The sequence below is a fragment of the Pinus tabuliformis genome, chromosome 9, assembly GCF_031772625.1.
Source record: "Pinus tabuliformis cultivar Carrire ecotype Pingquan chromosome 9, CPIR1, whole genome shotgun sequence".
NCBI lineage: Eukaryota > Viridiplantae > Streptophyta > Pinopsida > Pinales > Pinaceae > Pinus > Pinus tabuliformis.
Genome location: NC_142307.1, coordinates 1,683,650,024 through 1,683,675,526, shown reverse-complemented (window position 1 = coordinate 1,683,675,526; position 25,503 = coordinate 1,683,650,024). Strand labels below are relative to the sequence as shown.

The following is a 25,503-nucleotide window of genomic DNA, read 5'->3' as shown; positions in this document are numbered from 1 at the left end:
ATTTTTGTCCCTAATGATTGGTTGCTTTCACTAGGATATGTGTTGTGATTGTCAGGTGGTTCAACAGCCCATGTCTTAAGCACCTTTCCACAGGTACCTATGCCATTAGGGAAGCATATTGGCACAAACAAGTGAAGTGTTGAGACTCTTGTGCCTCCTAGCAACAATGGCATTTGAGACATGTACAAGGGCACCTCCTGCACCTAGGACATTCTACCACTTTGCACTAGATTTGATGATTCTATAGAATGATACACCTAGACCGAGCATGACCCCAAGCAAGCCTTAGCACCAATTGATCGATGGTAGTTGATTCAAGGCCCATATGAGAATGGTCTTATCTTCAAAGATTAGAGAGGGATAGTTGCACCTGAAAGGCCCTCAACGCTAGAGCAGAGATGGACACTTTGAGCAGTTGGAGACCCATGGAGACCACTTTGTGGTGCCCCAGCTAGATCTTGGGACCAGAGGAAACCATTGAGGTGAATTTGAGGGCCAACCTTCAAATTTTGATTTTTACATACTTCTACATCACTTTGGACATCTCATAGCACTAAGACATGGCATTTGGAGCTTCTTTGATGCATGACATTATCCATTGAGGGTTAGTGGCTCACACGTGTGGGCCTATTGGAGCATATATGATTGAAGGTAGTGGGTTGGCTTGTAACCCAAGCATATTTTTTTATTACACTTGTTTTAGGGGTGTCATTAGGCTAATATTAGATCTTATTCCTCATATAAATAGAGGAGAGGCTCATTCATTTCTATTCATCATCACTTGTGACTATTTGGGCTCTCTTTGGAGATTTTGAGCCTCTTAATATCTTGGAGAGATGTGATCTATGGAGAACTTTGTTTATTGGGGCTATTTTCTTGGCATTCAAGAAGTTATCTTGGATTAATGAAAGTGTTGTACTCCTATAGACAACCCTTGAGTTGAGGAGAGGTCAGTGCCTAGGACATCTAAGCCTCTCTTGAGGATAAATTAGTGCTTGGTTCAATTACCTTTCTCAGAGGTAGATTCAATATACACTTGAACAATGTATCATTCCCAAGAATAAATGTTCAGGTTTGGTGGCCAACACATAGAGAATGCAACTTAATTTGTCATTGCAGTAAAGATGGAAAGGAGAAATAGAAGAGAGGAACTTGGTGCAGAGGGCTAGATAAACACAGAATCCTAGGCAACAAATCCCGACAAAACCATGAAAAGATAAAAGGAGTGAGGTGTAGAAATTATGGAGCACATTTTAAGGCTTTCAACTCTATCTCTCACAGGTACTATCAATTATTTCGTAACACAGGTAGTTCTACAATTTCATAGGTATCATATGCTAATACATAACATAGATAAATCTACAATTTCACAGGTTCAATCCGCTATCACATAACCTAAGTAAATCTGTGAATTAAGAGTGAATCCAGCAGCTACAATTACACAATTTCTGAAGAAGAAAACACACATGAAGTGGAATACAGAGGAAGAACACATACTACATATCCCAAATGCTTGGAATCACCAGAACTTCTTCATTAATCTTCCGGAATGAAATACATGTCACAACCCAGACTTGTGGGATTTGCAAGACAATAACAACCTCTTGGAACCAGGAAAATCGAACCCTTCTATTAAGTTCCTCTTCCCTTTTATAGGGAGAGAATTCAAACAAACAATTACAAAATATATTGAATGCTCCAGCTATCTGAGCATGCGAGTGGCCTAGCTATCCTAACAGATTTTGATTCCTCTTTGAAATGAAATATTTACAAAACATAAACAAAACATGATGTGTCATGATTGACATAGCAAAATATCTCCATTATCGATTCCTCTAATTTCTTAGGGTGGACTTAGGCTCCCTTATCTGGACTCGTGGTGGGCTAATGATCTGGAGTAGTGGGGCATTGACAAACTGATCACATTTATGCATCATTAACCTCTGAGAATGGGCCTTTGAGTGATCTCCATATTGAGAATTAATTCTCAATCACACTGCACAAAGATCAAAATGTACAACAGCATGGCTTCTCTGAACTGATGGCACTATTTTTCATTTAATCCCCTGTAACGCACTCGCGATATCAGGGATGGCTTACTTCCCAGCATGAGACAGGACCAAGCTTTTCCCTGCAAATCGTGGTCCTTCTCGCCTTGACCCAACGATCTCTGCGATCGCCATTACTCCTATGACACCAACCTTATGCACACATTTAATTAGTTGTCGACCCATTCATCCTTCATGCTCTTTGTATCGCAGTATCGAAGCTTTCTCATATTGTAACTCTATTAAAACAAACGTTACGAAGTCATAACTAACGTTGCACGAAGTAAGGACATTTTTTCGAAGCGGGGATGCGGAAGCATCATTTCCCAAAAATCTAGGTAGCGAAGCATCCACTATATATATATATATTTGCATTTATATTAAAAAAACATCCAAAATACCAAACGTTACAAAGTCATAACTAACGTTGCATGAAGCAGGGACATTTTTTTCGAAGTGGGGAAGCGGAAGCGTCATTTCCCAAAAATCTAGGTAGCGAAGCATCCACTATATATATATATTTGCATTTATATTAAAAAAACATCCAAAATACCAACTTAGTTGTAGAAGATGTGAAAAATGCATATTTTTACATAAATCAAGATAGATATGGCATCCATTGTATATCAACAATTAATTTTTCCAGCATCAACCATCTAGAATCTAGATTCCTCTTCTGTTGTCTAGCCTTTGCCTCTACTTCAATTCTAGAGGGATACTAGTCAACATTGCTTAGTTTTGATCAAACAACTTAATCCAAGCTTTATAATATGGTAGAGAAAGCTTAACATACCTGATCAATGACTTTGACTTGAGTGAAGGGTACATAATTTCTAAGGCCATGACAAAGGAGTTCCACAATCAATAACACCAACACTGGGGTACATATAGGGCTTGGTGCTATTGATTAAATGCCAATCATCTGCCCTCATACATGATATAATCCAATGAAACGCCACAATCCCATTGATCCTGAAAACTGTTAAGTCTGCTGAATTTTGAATGGGATGTGAAATTCTATTTTCTCCATATGAAGTCTGATGGGGTTAGAATCACTCTCAAACATCCTGAGTCATTTCATGGTAATGTTAAAAATTTAAGTAAAAGGATGGAAATGAAAGATAAAGGAGAATGTCACTTTTACTTTAAGAATTTAGCATTACCATTAAGAAGCATCTAGGGAGCATCAAGGGGCACCTTGGGCGTATTCGGAAAGTGTAATTTCTCACATAATAGTTTGAAATTTCCCAAAAAAAAAAAGAAGCCCCACGAAACCATGTGAACCGTCCACCTTCTCTGGGATCTGCTCGCTATCCGCGGTGGATACACACCTGAACCTCCACAAATCCGCACCTGATCCTTTCCGGATCCACGGATCGGGTAGCAGGAACCGTGGATCGGGCCCCCATAGATCTGATTTTCCAGGAAACGCCAAAAAAAAGGCGAAACCGTGGATCCGAAATCCGCCGAAGGAGCGATGGCGGATTTGTACAGGACGAGGTTCTAGCTCCAAATCCTGGGGGGGGGGGACGGTTCCTGCAACACTGGTCATGACCAAGAAAGTCATGGAGCAACTGATTTTAAGGGTATCTAGGCCCTATCACAACATATGTTCAATGGATTCTAAAAGAATTGAAGTGTGGGAAAATTAAAGATTTACAGGTTTTCCTAATTGCATGCCCAGACAGAATAATGACTATGGATATTGGTGTGATAGATGTTCCTGATTCATGGGGAATGATCCTATCAAGAAAATGGGCATTAGATTTAGGTGGTAGCCTTCAAATGGACTTATCATATGCCACCATCCCCATGCATGATAATACCTTTGTTAGACTTGATCGGGAGTTAGAGAAAAGTTATCATGTTGAAGATCCAAGGAAAGCCAAAATGAGATTATCTATAGATCATGCCAGACAGGAAGTGATGCAGTGTTGACAAATTCCCCCCCCCCCAACATAACAATTTCAAAACAAAGAGATTATGAATAACTCAAAAAGCTTGGGTACTTCAAATCTTCCATCAGAACATTTTCAAGACAAAGCAGTAGGATTGAGAATAATTGCATCATCATCATCGTCGCAACTAACCAAGCAAAAAAAGAAAAAAGATATAAAAAATGAATCAACAGTTTGAGCAGCATCAAGCCTCAACGCATCAAAAGTCAAAAAAGGAAAAGGAAGAGGTTTGGTATATCTGATGGCCACAAACAGGTTAATATTGGGGCAAGTCAAAGTCCCAACATAGTCAAAATTGGACAAGGCACATTAAAGAAAGAACCTATGGACTTGCCTATGAGTAGGCAGGCTCTCAAGATGGATTTCACCGAAAATATCTAATGCCATGAGGCATTTTTTTGTATCATATTTCTAACCTTATCCCTTGTCATTTTTGTTTAATTCATTTTATTTGATGAATAAATAGTCATTTATGCTTTTAGAATAAATTTCCATTTCTTCATTTCTGTACTTGATATTTTTATGGATATTGTTGATATATGTCTTTTGTCGATGGATGCAGATAACAGGTTCTTGCACGCTATCATTTCACATCTAGCGTGCATCCCCATATGGAGCCAAATGTTGACCACTTGAGTGGCAACTGATGATTATATGAAGACTCCATGCCCAAGAATGATCCAAAGGACACTTGCACCATCAGGTATCATCAGTCAACAGAGTTTTTAAACTCTACTTCTATTTCTCATGATCTTTCTTGTACCCAGATTCCACACCCTTCGGGGAATTGTAATAAATGATACTAGTAATGATGAGTTTTGACTCTGTAACAGGCCTAGGATGTTGGGACTCGATCAACAAACGAGTACACCTTGGAACATTTTTTATCTGGTCAGTTATCCCTTCTTTTTTTAGAAGCGAATAATTTTCTAGGTTTTTTCACTCACTTTTTACACCAAAGTCGGGGTGATAGTTTGAAGGTTGAGCCCCTAACACATCTTAATGTATTGAGTTGATGTTCATTACCATACTAGATCACACACAAAAAATTGTGGAATTTGGTTACGTCTAAGTAGTCATTTTTTATTTTTTAGATTTTCCGCACTGCGGAAATTGCAATAAAAATTGTATTTACAATGTAATAAGTGATGTCTAGAGAAGTTGTATGGTATACAAGTAATAAAATTTGCACCTCTCACCCTCAACTTTTTATTATGACACACTTTGAGGGGTTAAAAATGCATTTTGAACCCTCAAAACCCACTTTTCCTAAGTTTAGTGGGAAATCTGACAATTAATTAAGCCAAAAATTAAATAAATGGATAAAAATAAATATCCACACATGCTAAATGTTGTGGAAATGAGGTGGAAAATTATGGAAGAGTTAAAGTAAAGTCCCAAAGTGATGTAGACTCCTAAAATCAAAGAGAGGACATGTGCTCAAATAAAATCAGATTTTCGGTATTAAATGAAAAAGTTGCTTACTTAGAAATTTGAACTTGTAAAGGTAATGCACATTTCGAAGGATTTGGGGGAATATTTGGTGGAGATTTTTGTGGGAAATTGTCCCCACATGGGTTATCACCCATCTACACTTGTCATTCTACCATAAAATTCGAATTAGGCACATAAGGGAAGAAGAAAATGATGTCAAATTGCCAGAAATCGATTTTACACTTGGCATTGGAGCTCCATTCAACAAATTCGAATTTCTCTTTGGGATTGTCACCTCATGCTACTTGTTTAATCACTCTACATTGGGATTTGCTCCCAACTCTTTATATAATAGAGCCATGGCCTCCCATATTATATCATGTTATGAGCTATTGGGTTTGAGGAGACTTTGTCTGTTTGTACTTGCATATTTTTAATATAATCAAGACTTTGGGGATACATGGCTTATGTTCTCTTGGCGTTATGAGGTGACTTATTTTCATGCTATTGCTTTTATGTTCATTTCTTTTTGCATATTGAATGAATATTATATTGTATTTTGTCATTTTATTTGGATTGGTGTGTGCAAGTTATCTTGCATACCCATTGATTTAGAGTTATATTCTAGGAATAGGCTTTCCAACTCATTTTAAGAGAAATGTTTGGTTATCATGTTTATTATATTGCTCTAATCCATGTATGAACTAATATCTCTTTCAAGTGTGTAGGAAAGATTTTCGTTTTGTGTGCAGGAATCCATCCGGAAGTGGGGGAAATCTTCACGAGATCAACCAACTCCTAGAGCCATAGCAATCCAAGACTTAGCCATCTTACACTCCAAAGTCTTCCATCCAACGAAGCAAGAGGGAATTTCTTTGCTCTATAGCTACTTGATCATCATTTAGATACTTCTTTTATTTTGGCCTTTTTCAAAGTTATATTTGTTTCTCAAGAGCTATCATCAAAACTAGGCAAGTATGAGGGTTTACTCCCAATACTTGAGCTTGTATTTTGTACATTAAATTTGTATTCTAAATTTATTTTTTTTTAGTTATTTTCAACTAACTCTTGGTTTTCATTTTCTAGCCCATAAGCTTGAAGCATTGGACAACAATGAGCTTTGAGAAAAGACATTGAGAAACTACTTACTTGTGTGCATGCAAGACCCCCTCACCCATTTCAAGGATCGATTTTTCAAGGGAAACTGTGAGCACTCAAAGGAGGTCGTAAGCATTTCAAGGGAAGGAGTAAGTTCATTTAGGGCATAGGACTATTGAGCCTTGCAACTATCTTTTGAAGGGTCTTTTGAGCCTTGTAGCTTGTTGTTGTATATTAAAGTCTAGCCTTGTTAAATTATTAACTTTGTAAAGATCTCTCTCATATTGTGGGCAGCCCTTTGAAGACATTTTAACCCATCTCAAACACTAATAAAATAAAATTTATGTTTTGAGGGAATTGGGATTCTTCCTATGACATCCCCCTTCCTCATTTGAGGACTCATTTGAGAAGGGAATTCTTATGGTTTGATTGATTTTTTGCTTCGAGTTGTCTTAACTTCTAAACACTTAATTTCATGCTTAAGAATTAATTCATTCCAATCCACATGTAATTTTTCTTAATTTTAAATCTCTGACATGCATAAACTTCAACTTGTACATTTTGAGTAAACTTTATCTCGTATGCAAGCATTCAACATTGTAGTAAGTTTTTGATTATTCCTTTAAGTACATGCTTCACTTTTTTTTATTATATACATTAGTAACTTTTGAAACAATTCTATTGCAATAATCGTAGCTTTAAAACAATTTACTTCATTTTCTTATTTTCCATGCGAGCACATATGAGTTCATTTACATGTTAAATTCCCAAAGTTATACAAACTATCTCATTTTCCATTTATGAAGCATTTGCATGTAAGTATATTTTAATTGGAGAATTAAGACAATCTGCGCTCTCATATAGGCATTTTAGTATAAGAAAGCTTTTAAACCAGGCTTCGAAAGCCTCACTAAAATTAACCTCCAAGCATTAGCTTGGTTGATAGAAAGTATAGGGAAAAGGGCTTTTTTGGAAAGTTCTTCCATCTAGTACAAAATAAGGTAAAAGCGTTGTGACCCTGCAATTATGAAGTTGGCTTGTCCCCTTGTAGGAATGAAGGCACATGCTGGCTCGTAAGAATTAGGTGACGTGTATCGTTAATGACACCTTTGTGCCATCGCCCCCTCTTTCTTACAGCGACCCCAATTTTTACCCTTTAGTAAGAGCTCAAGAGGAGGACTTCTCATTTAGATTAGGCATTTTAGATTAAAAATAACCAAAAACCAATTGCATCCAAATCTAGTATAAGTGCATCCCATGTTAATACATTTTATGATTTCACTTGCAATTGTCCATTCTACTTGTCATTATTGAATATTTTATGTTGGCAAGCATTGTTTCATTTTCTTTTTGCAAGTAGAACACTAATTGCTTTTCCTTTTGCAAGATATATCTATATGCCTTGATTTAGGGATTGATTATCTTGTGAAAGCATTTTATATCTTGTATTGATTATCATACTAATATCTTTGTTTCATTTCAAGATTGTTTTTCTTTCATTGTCAAAAGCATTCTACTTTTGTTTTGACCAAATGTATCTTTCATTCCTGTTGAGCAATTTATCTTAAGGCACTAATTTTATGGTTTTATAATGTTAATGATTTTTATTGATCATATCATATTTTGCTCATAATTCTTAAAAGTAATCCACTTTCACTTTAAAATCTCTCCTAGAACCTCACATTTCTTTTAATTTAAATTTTCCATTTTAGGGACCACCCCCCGTAGCTAGTCGAAGAGATAGCTTAGACGAAGAGAGTAGGGATCTAGTGTGACAACCCCTTCTCTTAGTTCCCTGCCACCAACCACACCTTGTGGGGTTGAAGGCTTTTCTCACTAACCTGCAGGTAGGTGTAGGTGGAAAGAGCTACAGGATGCACCTCCATAAGGCACTATAGGAGATGGTCCCCAAAGATCAGAACGAATATAATCTAAAATTCCTTTACTATTATGACTTCTAGCTTTAAATTTGTGTACATTGCTTCCCATAAACACAATGTTTGCAAAAATCCAAACTTAACGATTTCAAATTGGGAAATAACTTGCGAGTTATCAATACCTGAAGGCCCTTCTTGCTCATGTGATCCAACTGCTGATGCCATAGGCGAGTTTCTTCTCCTACCTCCTCAGACACAGTGACTGCCTCATTGACCTGAGTACTTCCTTTCGATCTATAAAGGTTTTCGATCTTCTCTGCCTTCATAACAACTAGAGCGCCCTTTGAAACTCTCAACACTCCACCTTGACCTGTAAATTTGTAACCTTTTGAATCTAATACTCCCAAAGAAACCAAATTCTTTTTCAACTCAGGTACATTTCTAACATCAGTCCATGTTCTAATCATATCATCATAGATTTAAATTATGAAATTTCCCACCCCAACAATTTGACAAAATACATTATTACCCATAAACACAGAACTTCCATTCACACCTTAATATGAAGTGAACCAGTTTATGTGCGAACTCATGTGATGAGAAGTGTTGGAATCTAACAACCAATCTTCAATGCTAAGAAACATTGCACATAGTTAAAACTTCATCTATCATACCTGATTCAGCAAACAAAACCTCATAAATCATACCTAACTGAACTTGATTTGCTTCCTTCTTTGAGTTTTTACTGGACTCTTTTATTTTCCAACAGTCCTTCTTGAGATGCCCTGTTTTGTTGCAAAACCAACATTTGACTTTACACTTCTTGCCTCTTGACTTTGATCTGGAAGAATTTCTTGATTTTTCTCCTCTCTCCCTGAACCGGCCTCTGGCTATCATAGTTTCTAGCATGGAAGTTTCAATGCTAGACTTCCTCTGTACTTCTTTAGATAATAGAGCTCCTACAATAGAATCAAATTCTAAAGATTCGGTTGGGCTCAAATTGATAGAAGTCACAAAATGATCCCAAGACTCGGGCAAGGAGCATAACAAAGTAATGGCTTTATCTTCTTCTTCAAATTTGACCTCCATATCAATCAACTGGCAAATAAGTGTATTAAATACATTTAGGTGTTCTGCAATTTTAGTGCACTCCTTCACTCAGAGGCTATACAACTGTCTCTTCAAATAAATTTTGTTGGTTAAAGACTTGGTCATATACAAAGTTTCCAATTTACCCCACTAACCTACCACTAGATTTCTTCAACAATGTTGAAAAGAACATCATTTGCTAGGTACAACCTGATGGCGCTGAGAACTCAGGCATCTAAATCCTCTCATTCCAACTCTGTCATGCCAACAGGTTTCTTTCTTACCCCATCTAATGCTTTATGCAACCCTTGTTGCACTAACAAATCCTATACTTTCAGTTTCCACAACGCAAAATTGTTTTTACTGGTGAACTTCTCCACCTCCGACTTGGCATTAGTCATTTTGGCATTTTTTTCTTCCTACATGGGTTCTTTCAAATTTTCTTTTGAACTTTAAAAAATTGAGTGGGTTCTTTCAAAGGTTCCAAAAAAGAATCTTTCACCTAGGGTTTTCCTCCCTTTTAAAATTTTTGCTTTCAGCTAGGGTTTTCCCTTTTTAAATTTTCTACCTCCCTATTTGAAATTTTATTTTTTAAATTTTTTGTCGTTTTGGGTTTTCTACCATTTGGGTTTAACAAAAACTATTTCACTTCCCAAATAAATTTCTAGAAGACCCAAATAAATTTTGTATTTTTTTCTTCAAACAAAGCCCCACCAACAAATTATCACAAAAAAAAATTCTTGCATTTAAAAGTTCTAAGAGATACTAGATTAATATTAAAACTCTGCTAGGTTATTTAAAAAATTACCCAACATTCAATGTGTGCTGCCTCTGCATCTTGTAATTTCAGCTCCAAGTCTTCTCCTTTGCAGCACTGCTTAGCTGCTTGTCTGCTCCTATATGTGCTTCAGAATTCCAGGAAACGACAGCTATCTCTCTGTGCCACAATCCACCAAATACTCAATCACAACCGGTGGCTCGACTTCAAAAATAGGCGACTTGAGTTCCAAAAAAGGCGGCTCCTCTTTATGCTCCATGCAACCTTGGTCTTCTGCGGCTCTTCTGCTCGCTTTTGTTGCCCAAAATTTTTCAGTCAACAAGACCTTACTACCTGATTTTTCTTTGGTGTAATTTTTGTTTTTGCTTGCTCATATGCGACTTAGGGTTTTGGTGGCTCGACTCCTCTCTTTAATCAGCTCTAGTTTCGGTGGCAGTTCAGCAACCTTTTTCTTTGACAATTCAACGACTTGATTGAAAATTAAACTTGCATAGAGACCATACGATCCCCTCACAACCACACTGCTCTGATACCACTTGTTGGTATTTAGAGCCCGTAAATTTCATAAACAAGAAAGAAAATGCACATAAGAAACAGAAACTAAATTCACACAAGTAGATGCAGAATTTTACGTGGTAAAACTCTGACAGTGTGTCAAGGAAACCTCCACGGGGCAAAGGATTGGAATGCTTATTATTCAAGGTCAACAATGACTCTCCAACCATACATCAAGCCTCTTGGGCAACATCATTTTAATATAAAGACATCATTACATAACTTCCTATCCTTACACAATTGTCTGAACAGTAAAAATCAGATTTACTTAGGTAATTACATTTGTAACAGTGTTTTAATTGTTGTCATTCTTAACACAACTATGATCATGTATTCTTGAAAAACAAATGACTATGGCATTGGTATTGGTATTATATGGACTCAAACTAGTTATTAGACATTTTGTAGTGTCACCAAATGCCTAGATACCTTGCTTCCATTTTTGAAATAAGCTCCTCATAAAACTGAGAAATCAATGCCTCACAACTCCTAAGAAATGATAGGAGCACATTTTTTAATGGGTCCCTTGAATTAATATCACATTTCTTAATCCGGTCTTCAACATCTTGAAACAAGGCCAATCACATACCTTTACCATGCAATAAAAATTATTTCTTAGATTAAAACCAAATTGTCATCTTGTATATCATTTATAAGCTCCAATCATAAGGAAATAACATGTTGGCAATATTGTCATTGATGGCAAATGTGCAGCAAGCAAAGGAGTAGCAAGGGATGCAAGAGCAACAGCAGTCAAGAAGCAACAACAAGGATGCATGGTTGCGATCAATGCTAAATAAACAGAGGTAGACATATGTTGTTATAGTTGCAAATTAGCAAACAAAGGAACAACAAGCACAAAGAACAAGAAGCAGAGGAGCAACAACAATACAAGGAGCAGCAAGCAGCAAAAGAAGGCAAAGGAGCAAAAGAAGGAGGAGGAGTTGTGAGACATTAAAATGTTTTGATAATGTTGCAGATATTCCTATATTGAAGAATGTATGATAGTAAAACTATTCATTAAACTTAATTGTTGTGATGCAAAGGCAAGACTCCAAGGCAAAGGCAAAGATTGTTGTGATGCATTAATGAGAAAGATTGGTATTTGATGTTGGCATTAGGTTGATTCATTTAAAGATTGCATGTGGTTGAAATTAATATTGGATGAATTATTTATTTTTGTTCTAATATTCAAGATATGAAGAGCTTAGAAACGAATGAGTGGAAGGCAAAGAGTCAAGCCTATTCACTTCATATTTCTATGTGGGATACAAACAAGAAACTATCTCTATAAAATATGTGATTTTGGAAGGCATAAGTGACGTTATAGAATGGATGAATGTGTAGGAGCTAATTGAGCTATTATGCAGTAGTTTCTTGGCACTTATGAAGTTGATGTGACGCAGATTTGAAGGGAAGAAGATGCAGAAATGAAGATGGAGATATGCAAAGTTTATGACCAGGTAAACCAGTACATTGTTATTTCGTGTTTGCATAAGGGGATGGTAGTCTCCTTTCAAGTTGAAGCTTGATAAATATCCAGTTGGAGTTGCTTGAGGTAGGAGCCTCCTGTGGATTGTAGCAGTGTTGATAATATCGCCGATATTTCGGCGATATTCGTAAATATCGCGCTATTTTATGTGAAACGAGATATTGGCCGGAAAATAGCGCGATATTTTCCGATTTTGAAAATCTCGCGATAAATACGATATTTCGGCGATATTTTCCCAAATATCGCGCGACGATCCTAAATATCGCAGATGGGGTTAAAAAAATTTACGCCGGGCTATATAAATGAATTTTTTCGCTATCTGTTTAGTCATTTTGCTGCGAAGGAGGCCCGAGGGTTTGAGGGTGTTGTCGTTTTCCATTGGGGCACTGAAACGGTTCTGTCGTTTTCGTTTGAGGGGCGCTGGAAGGTTGCTGCCAACGACGGTTTTCCATTGGGGCGCTGTCCACTGATACAGGTACCTTACAGTTACAATATATGCCTTCAAAAGTTCAATATATGCCTTATACACGACAGTGAAGAATAATGTATGCTGGAAATGATACTTGTGATGACTGTAACCGTGTATGATAGAGTAACCCTTTGACATGACAATAACCTTGTTCTATGACAGCGATCTTTTATATGGCAGTCAGTTTGCATGACTGTGATTTATATATCTCTGATTTTGATGTAAGAATAGCACAACGGTAACTTGGAGGCTTGACTGGGTTCTATACAGAACAATCATTTTTGATATGGCTGTAACTATAATATGGCAATGAACTTGGTATAACAGTGATCTCCGATATGACAAGTAACCTTGATATGGCAGCGACATTGATATGGTAGTATATAATAGACACAAATACAACCTTGAGAATATACTGAGTCACTGACCGTAGGGAATACAGCTGTGCTGTTGGATATTTGTAGATTAGGTATAAGACTCAATACTCCATTTTATATCTTGTTCTCCAAAATCCATTTTATATCTTGTTCTCCAAAATTCCTTACGACAGAAGCCTCAAGAATCTGGTGCTCCAGCAATTTCCTGTAGCTGAAAAGGATCTGCTACTTGATGTTGATGGCATTGGTTTTGATTGCAGGATGATCTCCAAATGCCTCTTTAACAGTGTTCAATTGTTGGTGGATCTTCCTCAAACCTGCCCTTAATTTCTTGCACTCCCAGCTCTGACCCCAACCCTACATAAGGAATGTCGTCTTCACTATTAATCCACTTCCCTTTGTCATCATAATGTTGCCTTTAATACTGAGATTCCAAGCCAGAGGCATGCATGTCCTGCATCTTCCACTCGATTATCCAAATAGCCAACAACTTTCCAATCCCTTCAGTTCTTCAATAGCCGACAACTTTCCAATCCCTTCAGTTCTTCAATAGCCAAGATATTGTTTCCCTTTAATTTCTAAGTGTTTGATTGAAGTTGATTGAAAATCTGTCCAGTTCAATTATTCTATTTCTATTTATGCGGTGGCTCAATGGAAAGAGATCAAAGCACACCATAATGACTTGCTGTTTGTCCTGAATTGTAGAGGTCTGCACCTATGATTTTCTGGCATATACATCAAACTTCAAAGTAACCAACATCAAAGTAATAGATGTTGTATAGGTTAGGATATACAACATTTAATATTTATTACTCTGCTGCAGGGTGCATGATGTTTATAACTTTATCCTTGCTTGTGATTGTTATTGCTCTTACACTTTTAATTTTTAAAAGCTAGGCTATTAAAAATTTAATTTTCTTTCAAGACCTTTGGATTTTTCTTGTAGAACTTTGTTAAAGTTTAGTCCATTTGTCTTTGAAGAATGAGGAAAATTCGTAAATTCGTATTACTTATTAAGTTATTAAGTTACTAATTCCAAATTTTTTTTGGTGCTGTAGGTTTCCTTTTGAGTTAGCCCACTACAAAATACAAATATGCCAAAAAACTTGGACCCATTTTGGGAGTATGGGATCCCTGATGGTGGGACAAATCGTGCATATCTTTCACGCAAATTGTGTGGGGACAAGATGACAGGTGGGGTTACACGACTGAAATACCATCTTGCTAGACTCCCTGGACATGATGTTGGCATTTGTCAAGTTTCTAGTCCGGAGCTTATACGAAAAGCTCTTGAGGCAATTGAAGAAAAGGACAGAAAGAAGGAAGAGGCGGAAAGAAACAAAGCTGAACGTGCAGGTAGATCTTTTGGGATATCTTCTCCTGATTTTGATGTTCAGGGTAGTGGCCCTACTGGCCCTAGTGGGAGGGGCTCCACAACTGGCACACCATCACATGCTAGCGCTACTGCTAGTGTGAATGCGAGGTCATCATTTTTTGTTCCACGAACAGGAGCTGGAGCACAACCTGGCATAAAATCGCTTTATAAAAAAAAGGAGAAGGAAGAAGCAGATAGAGTCATGGGGAGGTGTATTTTTTGGAGCGACTTACCTCTCAGCATCACAAAAACCAATCCATTTTGGCAACCAATGTGTGATGCTATTGCTGTTGTGGGCCCAGGGTACAAAAGTGCCACATATGAGGAGTTGCGGGGGCCAATTCTTCAAGCAGAAAAACAGGACATCAACTCTAGATTGGCGGAGTTGAAACAGACATGGGAAGTCACTGGATGCACAGTGATGTCTGATGGTTGGACAGATAGGAAGGGTAGGACCCTTCTAAATTTCTTGGTACATTGTCCTAAAGGTACCATGTTTATTAAATCATTGGATGCATCAGAACATATCAAAGATGCAGCAACGATATGTGAGTTGTTAGATGGGTTCATTCAGGAGATTGGTGTGCAGAATGTGGTGCAAGTCGTAACAGACAATGCAGCTAATTATGTGTCTGCCGGCAGAATGCTTATGGAGAGGCATCCCACATTGTTCTGGACTCCATGTGCAGCGCATTGTCTTGATTTGTTGCTTGAGGATATGGGGAAACTCTCCTTCATCAAGGAGGCAGTTGATATGGCTAGGAGCATCCCCAAGTTTATTTATAACCATGCTTTTGTTCTTAGCCTTATGAGGAGGTTCACTAGAAACAAGGAGTTGCGGCGTCCTGCCATCACACGTTTTGCCACAACCTTTATTACTCTTCAGTCTCTGCTTCGATGTCAGTTCGAGTTGAAGCAAATGTTTGTGTCTGATGATTGGCGTGCTTGTAGATACAGCAGGAGACCTGATGGGAGAGCCATTGAAAAAATGGTGTACTCTGAGACATTTTGGCATGGAGTACAAGAAGCATGTGCAGTTAGCGAACCTATAGAAAAGGTTCTTAGATTGGTGGATGGAGAGAAGCCTGCAATGCCTTATTTGTATGAGGGCATGGATAGGGCCAAGGAGGCCATTCGTTCCTATTATGCAGACAAGGGTTCTGCTGGCCTTAATAGGCAGATGATGTCATGGGATGTGATCGATAGTCGGTGGACAGGGATGCTTCATCAACCCATTCATGCAGCAGCACTCTTCCTCAACCCTGCATTTGCATACAAATGCAACTTTCGTTTTGATGGCGAGGTGATGGAAGGGCTCCATTCCTGTATTGAGAGGATGGTACCTGATTCTGAGCTTCGTCGCAAAATCAGCCGCGAGATACATAGTTATCAGGATTGTGTTGGCCTATTTGGCTTTGATGATGCCATTAAGGAAAGGGCCCTCTTCATGCCACGTAAGTGACAAGTCATCACTCATTAGAAATTAGAAATTTGAATTTAATTATGTTTTAACTTTTAACTTTTAACTTTTAAGTTTTTGAATTTTTTATTTCATTATTTTGTTGTAGATCTTTGGTGGCGAAGCTATGGTGCAAGGGTACCAAATTTGCAAAATTTGGCTATACGAATCTTGAGTCAAACATGTATCTCTTCAGGGTGTGAGCGCAATTGGAGTGTATTTGAGAAAATACACGCCAAAAAGCGCAACAGGTATAACTTTGAACTCAAGCCTTCAGTTGAGCAATTACACTTATTGTAATTTTTTATTTTTAATTTATGACCTTCAAGTGTCAAGAGTCAAGAGTCAAGACTCATTACTTTTTTTGACACTCTTACAGGTTGGAGTTCGCACGCCTCAACGATTTGGTGTATGTGCATTACAACATCCGACTTCGAGTGAGGCAAATAGAATCACCAGTGGATCCAGATGCCATTTCCTTAGACAATATTGATGTATTGTCTCCGTGGAGGGTGGAGTCTCAGGAGCCCATATTGGAGGAGTCACCTTCATGGTTAGAGCCAGTGGCAGATGATCCATTAGAGCAGGGGCAGCAAGAGGAGGACTCGGAGTCAGAGGAGCAGCAGCACTTAGAGGAGGAGCAGGAGGAGGAGGGCACTGCGGGAGCATCAGCATCAACACCATCTGCTATAGATATAGGAGAGCATAGCTCCATGCCTATCACTCATTATTTGACATTAGGTGCAGAGGCAGTGTCAGGGCCTTCTACTACTAGGGGCAGGCCTGGCAAACAGCCCATCATGTTTTCCCGTAAAAGGGGGAGAGGGCAGTAGATAGATAGCTGCTGCCTGCTAGTTTTATTTGTTATGCTACATGTAACTCATGATGATGAGATACTTTTATTATTATATGTGATGTTATTTTGTATTGGTTCTCCACATTTGAGTCCTTGAATGGACAATTATCAGGGATTAGCACGATTTGGTATCGCCTTTGATATACCATTTCTATTTGACATCATATATATCAGTGTTTTCTTCATATTTATGTGCCAATGTGTTTATTTCATGTTGTTATTGCTTTATATGTTTAAAAATCTGAAAAAAATGAATATATTATGCATTTTTTATGCTTGCTTTTGTTGTTTAAATTCTGAACATGAAGATGTTGCTTTAAAAATTAAAATAGTTTCTTGAGTGTTTGCTGGGCACTGTATAGTTATACTCATTTAATGCCAATTTTTTGTTTTTTTTGTGCCCTAGGTTTGAATTAGTTCACTACAAATGTCAAATATGCCAAAAGCCTTGGACCCATTTTGGGAGTATGGGGAGGCTGTTGGTGGGGCAAATCAGGCATATATATCATGCAACTTGTGTGGGACCAAGATGTCAGGAGGGATTACACGATTGAAATACCATCTGGCTAAACTCTCTGCATATGATGCAAATGTGATGCCTTGTATGGTTTCTAGTGCAGAGGTTATACAAAAAGCTCGTGAAGCAATTGCTGAACAAGACAGAAAGAAAGCTGCTAGGGAGAGGCCAATGGTCTCAGATAGATAGCTGCTAGTTTTATTTGTTTTGCAACTTTTGCTACATATAAGTTTATAACTCATGATGATGAAATACTTTTAAAGTTTTATATATGTGATGTTGTTTTGTTTGAGTCCTTGATTGGACAATTATCACTATCAGGGATCAGCAGGATATGTGATGTTATTTTGTTTGAGTCCTTGATTGGACAATTATCAGGGATCAGCAGGATTTGGTATCACCTTTGAAGTTTGATGTATCATTTCTATTTGACATCATATATATCAATACCTTCTTCATATTTATGTGCCAATGTGTTTAGTTCATGTTGTTATTGCTTTATATGTTTAGAAATCTGAAAAAAATGAATATATTATGCATTTTTTATTTATACCTCATGATGATGAAATACTTTTAAAGTTTTATATATGTGATGTTGTTTTGTTTGAGTCCTTGAATGGACAATTATCACTATCAGGGATCAGCAGGATATGTGATGTTATTTTGTTTGAGTCCTTGATTGGACAATTATCAGGGATCAGCAGGATTTGGTATCGCCTTTGAAGTTTGATGTATCATTTCTATTTGACATCATATATATCAATGCCTTCTTCATATTTATGTGCCAATGTGTTTAGTTCATGTTGTTATTGCTTTATATGTTTAGAAATCTGAAAAAAATGAATATATTATGCATTTTTTATGCTTGCCGATATTTTGCCGATATTTTCGCCGATATTTCCGATAAGATATTTTCCGGACCCTCGCCGATATTTTCCCGATACCGATATTATCCCTACAAAAAACACATGGGAGTTGGAGCTTCCTTGCATGTTGTAGCTTGCAGAAAATGGAGGTAGCAGCCTCCTGTAGGTTGAGACCTACAAAAAATCAGATGTAATAAGGAGTAGAAGCTTGCCTTCACATCACAACAATAATAAAACCATGGTTTTCTCCCTTTATGGATTTCCACATATATCCAGTGTCAATGTATGTTGTTATTATGTGTTCACGTATCTAGTTTGGTTTGCTTATTACTTGTTGGTCACATATTCATATGCTAGTTATTATTTGTTAACCTGCTCGTGTTATGTATCAGTTAATGGGATTAATGAAAAGAATTTTAATGTCAATGAATATACTAAATTGATTCACCCCCCCCCTCAGTTTAGTCAAGTTTTCAACAATTGGTATCAAAGGTGGTTCCTTCTGTATAAGCCTAACAGCTTGAAAGAAAATCTAGTTGAGTCATGGACTATCAAAGTGTACCTGTGTTGAGTGCAGCAAACTTTCATGAGTGGAGAGATAAGTTAAAACCGAATTGATAGCTTATGGACCTGGTGTATGGAAGCTTGTATGCAAAGGTTACTATAAAGACTCTCCCTCTGTGCAAGAAAAACAATGGAATGCTAAGGCAAAATTTGTTATATATAACAATCTTCATAATAAGAATCTTGATACAATAATAGACCTAAATTCTGCAAAAGAAATTTGGGAAAGATTGGAGCTCATGCATGAAGGAGAGATTAGCAGCAACAGTGCAAAAAATGAAAAGAGAAAGAGCAGGAAGAAAAAGGCTTGCCAAAAGGAAAATGTTCAATTAAATGAGACCTGTTATGCACCTAATTCTTGTGAAGGAAAGTTAGCTAAAGAACAAACCAAACTTGACATAGCCTTGGTTGAAACAGAAAGATTGAAGAATGAGAGCAGAGACTATAAAAACCTGTTGCAAATATGTGATGAAAGAGAACATGAGTACAATGTGGAAATTGTCAGCCTGAAGACACAACTTGAAGAAGCAAGGAGACTAAAAGAGGTGATGTGTAGTAAACTCAAGGAGAGAGACCTACAATGTAAAAGATTAGAAGATAAGATTGAATCCATGCTTCATCAAATAGGAGGCAAGCGTTAAAGTGGGTTGTCAACTGGATGACAACCTCTTGTCACGATGGTTTGAATTTGGAAATATGTCAGAACTTATTTTGAACTTAGTTTCAGCATGTAATATGAATTTTCATAGGCTTAAATAATGTGCTCAGAGATAATATATATATATATATATATATATATATGTCTTTGTATGCAAAACCTTGCAGTTTGATGGTCCTCTAGCAGTAATACGAATCCTTGGCAACTATAATGAGAATTATCTCTTTGATTCAGATCTCCTTGACTCTACAGTAACAACAATACAAGCTATAACAGTAATGCAAGTAACCGATCTAAGGCTAATAATAATCTGACAGAGATTCGAAATACTTTTTCTTCCGGATACATTCAACAAAAATATGAATTCTCATGTACAATGTGAGTTACTTTGATCCAAAAGGTTGCTACACAATTATCCAAAGCTTATCCTTGATGGCTCAGTGATGCGAATTATCTCCCAAGGTATGATGCGAAGTTATATCCATAGTATTTGACTCGACAAGATTACAATGCATTCTATGGTTCGTATATCACATGTAGCTCATCTTGTGGCTTGGATCCACACATCTGCAAACTCAGCCAACATCAGTGAAGCCCAACCTAATCTCCTCTTTGATTCGTGCTATTATCCAGTTAGCTTGACTAAGTTGATTATTAATAATCGTATTGTGGGACCATGCCACGTAAACACTGTGGCTTCGCTTATGTCTACCAACAAGTCTCAATCAATTCGTTGATTCTTCCAACTAACAAAATGAGCCGATCAACCGAAATTCATAGTTTCATCAATTTTCCCCCCTACTCGACGTTTCTACATGCTCTCTAGATTACTATATGTCGCATGGGACTCGCACTATGTCCTTCACTAGTGTGATTCGTTGGCTCACATTACACACTGTGATTTGCTAGTTTTGTGACTCGCACTATATTTTTCTATGGATTGATCATACTCTGGGGCTCGCACCCTCCTTCATCGGTGTGGCTCGAATTCATTCACTATGGCCTGCTGAGGGTAACATAGGTTGACAACATTATAGTGCATTATATGGTGATCACTCTTTGTGTAAAGGCTCGTTATATATTCTGTGGCTTGCTATAATCAACAGAGGTTTGTTGTGACTTGTATTTATATATTCAGTAGCTTGCATAGCCAACAATGTGCTATGAGATTCGATCCTTGTACATTATTAACACTCAAGGGCTCTTTGCAACAATTATTTTATGTACAATATCTCTCTGCATCAAGATATCAAAAGCATGAGAAGCAAACTATGGCTCGTTTTTGGCATTAATATCTTCAACAATGTTGGATGGGAAAATAACAAATTGCATTGAAGTTGAAAAATGGATTAAGTGACATTCACTTGCATGTTGAGGACAACCACTCGCATTTTTCACAGTGGTTTCCATCGAGCAAATCCGACTGATATATGTTGCATGCATGCAATATATCAAGGCTACTATCCAAGGGTTTAGTTCATCCACAATGAATAAGAATGGATGATGAAATTGTTAGTCGATGTCACTATGTGTTTTCGACTCTTTGTAAAGCCTACAATTGTGAAGATCATTTACTTCCTCGTGTTCATCATGCATATTATAAAACCAAACGAGCTTGAAAGACTGTCGACCTCTTTATGGCTCCTACAGTGTCCTATTATGTTTGGTAAAATAGACCAGTTGTGCTATTGTCAAGAGTTAGATGCATTTTTTTCTTGAGTATTACACAAAATTTCATGGTTTCGAAGGCTATTAGTCTAGGTATAAATAATCATTCATATAAAGGGGATATTGTGATTGCATGCTGGGATGTAGCAGTGAAAATACAAGAAGGCTTGCTAAACCAAGAAGACATCATATTTGTAAGAATGGGCATTTTCTTTTGGTTGTTATTAATCCAATGATGACAGGTTAATTTAGCGAAATTCGAAGACGTATATTCACATCCCTTGAGAGTTGGCATTGATGATCAGCAATGCCATGCAACGTAGAATTGTTATGCTACAACTAAGAGCACAAAGACCTAAATATTCACTTTGCAAGTTTTGTGAGTTCAATGCAAGAATCAAACATGATCATAACAAATGGCATACCAGCTATGCAATACCAACATTCCTTAATATCAAGCATTATGTCCTTTACATTATGGAGAGTAGTCATGATACCAGACTTTAACTTTATGGGCGTTGAATGTGCATTGGGTTTCTGAGCATTGAATGTGTCTTTGGTAGCATTAAATCATTCTAGAGCAGCATTATAATATGAAGCAACATATAATTGGCATGGCTGCAATTAATTGGAAGCAACATTTATTGTCATTCCATACATTGCCTTGGAGCAGCATTCATATGGTCCATAGTTTTAAAAACCGTTCCGGTCCAACCGGTTACCGGCCTAACCGGCCGGTTGGGAGGCTCACCGGTCAGAACCGGTGAAAAAACCCGGTTTACAGCACCCTTTGCCCGGAAAATTGCCCTAACCGGTAAAAACCGGCCGGTTTAGGGCAGAACCGGCCGGTTTATTGCTAACCGGCCGGTTCTGTCCTAAACCGGCCGGTTTATGGACAAGTCAAAACAGATCCAAGGAAGATAGTCAATGCTGGTCAGAAATGTGGGGCCAACTTGTCTTCTACGAGGCTGACTTGGCCAAAGTCATAAATATTAAGTTTCTCCATTAATTTGCTAACGAAATTCTGACCGAAGCTGCCAATCTTCAACAAGATTGACAGTTCTATGATCTGACTGATCATATTCTTGTGAAATCAACCTCTTGATACATGTCTTTTATTCCAAGCCTTGAAATTTTTTAAGAATGATGCCAAAGCAAAGTCTTTAATATTGATTAAGGTCACTGTGGGTAAATCAAGCCATGATGCATACCTTTCATTTGCAGACTTATAATTTTGTTAGACTCATTTATGGCTGTGAGTTATGAGATGCTGAGCTACCCATCATTGTAATGTCTTTTGCATGGAGATCTTAGAGTCCTTCAAACTATGAAATGATTTGTATTTCAAAAAAGCACAAAATAAATCTCAAAGAGAAATGAGGTACTTGACAGTGCAATTCAAAATCTGTTTGTAAACTTCACGACGGGCCTTCTTTAATATGTTTTGGACTTTGATTTCTGGCTTTGTTTCAATGATCTTTTTGTAGGTCTGCATTCTCATGACTAATTCATTACTTCTTTCCTGTATAATAAATTCTTGTCATGCATCTTCGCTTTGTGATTGAACCTTTTATTCCACAGGTTGCTGGCGTCAGTCCATCAACAAGGTGTCATCAATATGTTTTAAATATCTTGATCAAGTTCTGCTAGAAAATATCTGCAACAAGGCCTAGATTAGGCCCTTTTAGGAGAGTTCAGATTACACAACAATATTACAGAGATCTGGCTTTGAACTTCTTTCACGACTCAGTCTCAAACACATAGGTAACTCAGACCTTACTCTGACTTGTGCTGAGGCATCCTCAGACTCTGAACCAGATGATGTCTATGTAGCTCCTGATGATGATCCTGTGTCTACTGTCTAGTAGTGGTGATGGACTTGATGATTGATCATGTGTACACTGTAGACTTGTAGTAGGCCAATGGCCTCATAGCTTGCAGCATTGTTTTTGGACTTTATAGGCCATTTAGAGCCTCATTTCTTATGTATTTTGCTATTTTGTCGATGATATGTATTGCACTCGGTGCCATTTTGATATATTCACCTTTGCATGGTATATAAATGAGCAAACTTTGCATATTTTGTCTCTATTGGCTTGGAATCATGGTTTTACATCTTAAAAATAGTTTTGTTTCATTAAAAATTAATTATTTAATGTATTTTTTAAAAACCGGTTCGTTTAGACCAAACCAGTCCCGGTTAGACCGGTTCCGGTCGGTAAACCGGTTAGCTAGGTGGACCGGTTCGGTCACCGGTTCCGGTTTTAAAAACACTGATATGGTCTACACTGCAGTGTTGAAACATTGAAGAAGCTTTTGTTATATACGGGCTCAAAACTGAATCTAAGGGAGTATTAACAAATATATAGTCATAAACTGAAATCATACCATATTTTCCTTACAAAGTGTTCTCTCAATAGTATTCTTGCTTTCAGAGTGTTCTCACAACAATATTTTGCACCACTCTTACAATGTTTTTATGTCATATAGAGCAGGGTTAACTTTGGAGCAGCATTTATTCAATATGAAGGAGCCCTAATAAGCCATCTGGAGTAGCATTTATTCAATCATGCAGAACAATACATTGAAGGTTATAAAACATGATGACAACTACACTACACTGAGGATTCTTTTTTTCCGGGCTACAAGACATTTGTAACCCTCTTGCCATTGATAAAGGGAGGAGGACAAATGTGTTTCCATCAATGCCAAAGGGGGAGATCGTTGGCAATATTGTCATTGATGGCAAATGTGCGGCAAGCAAAGGAGTAGCAAGGGATGCAGGAGCAGCAGCAAGCAAGGAGCAACAACAAGCATGCATGGTTGCAATCAATGCTAAATAAGCAGAGGTAGACATATGTTGTTATAGCTGCAAATCAGCAAACAAAGGAGCAACAAGCACAAAGAACAACAAGCAAAGGAGCAACAACAATACAAGGAGCAGGAAGCAACAAAAGAAGGCTAAGGAGTAGAAAAAGGAGGAGGAGTTGTGAGACATTAAAATGTTTTGATAATGTTGCAGATATTCCTACATTGAAGAGTGTAGGATGGTAAAATTGTTCATTAAGCTTAATTGTTGTGATGCAAAGGCAAGACTCCAAGACTCCAAGGCAAAGGCAAAGATTGTTGTGATGCATTAACGAGAAAGATTGGTATTTGATGTTGGCATTAGGTTGATTCATTTAAAGATTACATGTGGCTGAAATTAATATTGGATGAATTATTTATTTTTGTTCTAATATTCAAGATATGAAGATTATGGAAACAAATGAGTAGAAGGCAAAGAGTCAAGCCTATTCAATTCATATTCCTACGTGGGATATAAACAACCACCAAACTATCTCTATAAAATATGTGATTTTGGAAGGCAATAGTGATGTTAGAGAATGGATGAATATGTGGGAGCTGATTGAGCTATTATGCATTAGTTTCCTGGCAGTTATGAAGCTGATGTGAAGCAGATTTGAAGGGAAGAAAATGCAGAAATGAAGATGGAGATATGCAAAGTTTATGACCAGGTAAACCAATACATTGTTATTTCGTGTTTGCATAAGGGGATTGTAGTCTCCTTTCAAATTGAAGCTTGGTAAATATTCATTTGGAGTTGGTTGAGGTAGGAGCCTCCTATGGGTTGTAGCCTACAGAAAACACATGGGAGTTGGAGCTTCCTTGCATGTTGCAGCTTGCAGAAAATGGAGGTAGCAGCCTCCTGTAGGTTGGGGCCTACAGAAAATCAGATGTAATAAGGAGTAGGAGCTTGCCTTTGCATCACAACAATAATAAAACCATGGTTTTCTCCTTTTATGGGTTTCCACATATATCTGGTGTCAATGTGTGTTGTTATTATGTGTTCATGTATCTGGTTTGGTTTGCTTATTACTTGCTAATCACATATTCATATGTTGGTTATTATTTGTTAAGTTGCTCATGTTATGTATCAGTTAATGAGATTAATGAAAAGAATTTTAATGTCCATGAATATACTAAACTGATTCACCCCCTCCCCAGTTTAGTCAAGTTTTCAACATAAAACCTTAGCTCCAGACATACAAAGTGAAAAGCATTTGAGAAGTAAAAACCCTAGCGGAATGTACATGTCATGTCCTTGGCCAATAATATTCAAAAGAGAAGGATAAAGAGAGGCAAGTGGCATCAGTGAATGGTTCCGATCAGGAATGCAAGCCTTATGAAAATAATCTGATTGTAAAAATTTTGGGAAGAAACGTTTATAGTTTTAAAAAGAAATTATAAAGACCTTAAAATGATAAACCCGCTCCTACACTAAGAAGATACTTAATAGCTTTAGAACATGAATCCATTCCACCGGTTCCAAAGTATGCTTGGGAAATGATAGTATGCCTATGT

At 37.4% G+C, this 25,503-nt stretch overlaps 1 protein-coding gene across 1 annotated transcript in view; it reads right to left on the bottom strand.

The window, feature by feature from the left end:
* The window catches only part of LOC149155346 (uncharacterized), a 57,507-nt gene that overhangs the window by 27,055 nt on the left and 4,949 nt on the right, over positions 1–25,503 (bottom strand). The window lies entirely within an intron of this gene.